Here is a 4,479-nt window from a genome sequence, read left to right on the forward strand (position 1 = left end):
GGTTCTAGGATGTGTGGTTATGGGGCCAGTGTTCCTGGACCTATTGTTGGCCTGCTGGTGTATGGAAATATTTCTTGACATGGCTGGCTGCATGTTCTTTGGTGTCCCATAGGTGGTGCTGGCCTGCTGGTGAGTGGGGCCAGGGTCTGGAGGTTCCCAGGGCTGGTTCCAGCCTGGTTATGTGCTAGTTGTGTTCTGACAAGGCAGGTTGCAGGGCTGCAGTTGTCCTGGGGCCTATGTCCAGGCTGGTGTGCATGACCAGTGTCTAAGAGATCATTGTGGGTGAAGCTGGTTTTTAGGTTGGTAGGATCTGGTAGTTGGGCTGGGTCCTGCCATGGCAGGCTGTGGTGCTGCAGTTGTCATGGGGCTTTTGTCCACCTGCTGCTGGGCTGGTGCCTGCCCACTGGTGGGTGAGTCTGGTCCTGAGGTTAGAGCTGGCTCACCAGTGGGTGGGATCAAGTCCTAGGAGATCCTGCGGCTGGTGTCTGCCCACTGGTCAGTAGAGCTTATCCTGTGGTCTCTGGCTGCTGGTCTCTAGGGGTCCTGGTTCTAGTCTCTGTGCACTGGTGTATGGTGCTATGTCCTGGGCCCTCTGGTAGATAGGACTGTATCCAGGGTGTCTGTATCCTCAGGGGGTATTAAGGCACCCTGCTTGCTGGTAGGTGGAGCTGTGTCCCTGCACAGCTATTTGCTTGACCTGAGGCATCCCAGTACTGGTGCCAACAAGCTAGAGGGTGGGGTTGGGTCCCTGTACACATAACTGGAGGGAAGTTTTCAAAATGGCACTTGCCAGCACCTGTGTCCATGTGGTAGGATGAGCTCTGCAATATGGCTGCCACCAGTGTCTGTGTCCCCAGGGTGAGCTGCAGTTGCTTCTTGCCTCTCTGGGAGTCTCTCCAAGATAAGCAGGTGGGTCTGACACAGATTACTTTCAAATTACTGCTTCTGCCCTGGGTCCAAGTGTGCGAGATTTTTTTGTGCCCTTTAAGAGTGGAGTCTATTTCCCACAGCCCTCCCAGTCTCCCAGAAGAAAGCCGTGCTGGCCTTCAAATCCAAATGTTCTGGGGGCTCGTCTTCCCAGTACAGGACCCCTGAGCTGGGAAGCCTAATGTGGAGCTTTTTCCCCTCACTCATTGGGGAGAACCTCTGCAATTATAATTATCCTCCCATTTGTGGTTCACCCACCCAGAGGTGTGGGTCTTGACTATACTGCATCTTTGTCCCTCCTACCTGTCTTGTGGTTCTTTTTTATATCTTTAATTGTAGAAGATCTTTTCTGGTAGATTCTGGGTTTTCTGTTCAATAGTTGCTCTATAAGCAGTTGTAATTTTGGTGTGCCCATGAGAGGAGGTGAGCTCAGCGTCTTCCTACTCTGACGTCTTTCAACAATCTTGATGATCATATGATTTTATCCTTGATTTTGTTAATGTAGTGTATCACATTGACTGATTTGTGAATGTTGAACCATTCTTGCATCCTTGGAATAAATCCCACTTGATCATGGTGTATGATCCTTCTAATGTATTGTTGAATTCAATTTGCTACTATTTTATTGAGGATTTTTACATCTAAGTTCATCAGGGATATTGGCTTGTAATTTTCTTTTCTTGTGGTATCTTTGTCACTTGGTTTTATTACAGTAGTCCTGGACTTATAAAATGAATTTGGAAGAGGTCCCTTGTCTTCAGTTTTTCCAAGTGTTTGAGAAGGATTGGTATTAATTCTTCTCTTAATGTTTGGTAGAATTTAGCAGTGAAGCTGTCTGGTCCTGGACTTTTGTTTCTTGGAATTTTTTTTTAATTTATTCGTTTTATTTATTTATTTTTGGCTGCATTGGATCTTCTTTGCAGTGCGCAGGCTTCTCACTGCGGTGGCTTCTCTTGTTGCAGAGCACAGGCTGTAGGCATGCGGACTTCATTAGTTGTGGCTCGCAGGCTCTAGAGTGCAGGCTCGGTAGTTGTGGTGCATGGGCTTTGTTGCTCCGCAGCATGTGGGATCTTCCCAGAGCAAGGATCGAACCTGTGTCCCCTGCATTGGCAGGCGGATTCTCAACCACTGCGCCACCAGGGAAGCCCCTCTTGGAATGTTTTTGATTACTGATTCAATCTCTTTAGTAGTAATCAATCTGTTCAGATTTTCTGCTTCTTTTTTTAAAAAATAAATTTATTTATTTATGGCTGCATTGGGTCTTCATTGCTGCACATGGGCTTTCTCTAGTTGTGGAGAGCAGGGGCTACTCTTTGTTGCGGTTCACAGGCTTCTCATTGTGGTGGCTTCTCTTGTTGTGGAGCATGGGCTCTAGGCATGTGGGCTTTAGTAGTTGTGGCACGCGGGCTCAGTAGTTGTGGCTTGCAGGCTCTAGAGCACAGGCTCAGTAGTTGTGGTGCATGGGCTTAGTTGCTCCATGGCACGTGGGATCGTCCCAGACCAGGGATTTAACCCACGTCCCCTGCATTGGCAGGTGGATTCTTAACCACTGCGCCACCAGGGAAGTCCAGATTTTCTGTTCCTTTATGATTCAGTCTTGGTAGGTTGTATGTTTCTAGGAATCTATTCATTTCTTCTGTATTGTCTAATTTGTTGACATATAATTGTTCATAGTAATGATTCTTTGATTTCTCTGATATCAGTTGCAACATTCTCTTTCATTTTTTATTTTATTTATTTGAGTCCTCTGATTTTTTTCTTGGTGAGCCTCACTAAAGTTTTGCCAATTGTCTTTATCTTTTCAAATAATGAACTCTTAGTTTTACTGATATTTTCTATTGTCTTTTTAGTCTCTATTTTATTATTTATGCTCTAATCTTTGTTATTTCCTTCCTTCTACTAACTTTGAGCTCAGTTTGTTCTTTTTCTAGGGGTAGGGTCAGGTTGTTTATTTGAGATTTTTCTTACTTCTTAATTTAGTTGTTAATCGCTATAAACTTACCTCTTAGAACTGTTTTTCCTACATTCAATAGGTTCTGGTATGTTGTGTTTCCATTTTCCTTTTTCCCAAGAAAGTATTAAATTTCCCTTTTAATGTTTTCTTTAATTCATTGGTTGTTAAGGAGAGTTTGCTTGAATTCCAGGTGTTTATGAATTTTCCAGTTTTCCTCTTGTTATTAATTTCTAGTTTCATGCCATTTTGGTCAGAGAAGGTATTTAGTATGATTTCAATCTTCTTGAATTTGCTAAGATTTATTTTGTGGCCTAACGTGTGGTCTATCCTAGAAAATGTTCCATGTGTGCTTGAGAACAACATGTATTCTGCTGTTGTTGGATAGAATGTATATATATGTGTATGTGTATATATATATATATATATATACATATATATATATATATATACATATATATATATATGTATATATATATGTATGTATATATGTATATATATATATACCTGTTAGGTTCATTTGATCTACAGTGTCATTCAGATCTGCTGTTTCTTTATTAATTCTCTTTCTGGATGATCTACTCATTGTTGAGAGTGGGATATCAAAGTCCTCAACTCTTCTCATATTGCTGTTTATTTCTCCTTTTAGCTCTGTTAGTTTTTACTTAATATATTTAGGTGCTCTGATGCTGGGCACACAGATATTACACTTGTTATATCGTCTTAATGGATTGACCCTTTTTTGTTTATATAATGACTTTCTTTGTCTTTTTTAATTACTAGTTTTAATTTAAAGTATTTTGTCTGATGTATTATAGCTACCCCAGGTTTTTCTTGTTGTTGTTACTATTTGCTTGAACATATCTTTCTCCATTCCTCTACTCTCAGTCTATTTGTGTTTTTAAGGCCAAAATGAGTCTCTTGTAGGTAGCCTGTTGTTAGATCTTCTATTTTATTCATTCATCCATTCTGTGTCATTTGATTGGAGAATTTAATTCATTTACATTTAAAATAATTATTCATAAGGACTTAGTATTGTCATTTTGTTAATTGTTTTCTGGCTCTTTTGTAGATCCATTGTCCCTTGTTTCTTATCCTACTGTCTTTTTCTTGTTTTCAAGTCTTTTGGTATCAGTGTGCTTTGACTTCTTTATTATATTTTTTGTGCAATTGCTTCAGGTTTTTCCCTTGTGGTTACCATGAGGCTTATGAAAAATATCTTAAAATTATAGCATCTTATTTTAAGCTGATAACAACTTTACTTCAATAGAATTCCCAAACTTTGCATTTCTACTTCTCCTCCCATTCACATTTTAGTTTATTACTGTTACAATTTCCATATTTCTATATTGTGTAACTAATAACAGGTTATTGTAGTTAAGCTTATTTTTCCTTATTTTCCTGTCAGGGAGGGGGAGGATGTGTGCTACTGGCTGAGAACAGCTGGATAGGACTTCTGGCTTGTTTCCCTACCCCAGTGAGGATGAGCTCCTCAGTTGCCTAGATTCTCTGATCAGGCTTACTAGGTGGTCAGGACTGGGTACTATATTCAGTAGTAGATGGGGCTATGAATTACGTTCTCTCTCCTAGCAGGGCAGCAT

This window comes from Balaenoptera musculus, chromosome X (genome assembly GCF_009873245.2).
Source record: "Balaenoptera musculus isolate JJ_BM4_2016_0621 chromosome X, mBalMus1.pri.v3, whole genome shotgun sequence".
NCBI lineage: Eukaryota > Metazoa > Chordata > Mammalia > Artiodactyla > Balaenopteridae > Balaenoptera > Balaenoptera musculus.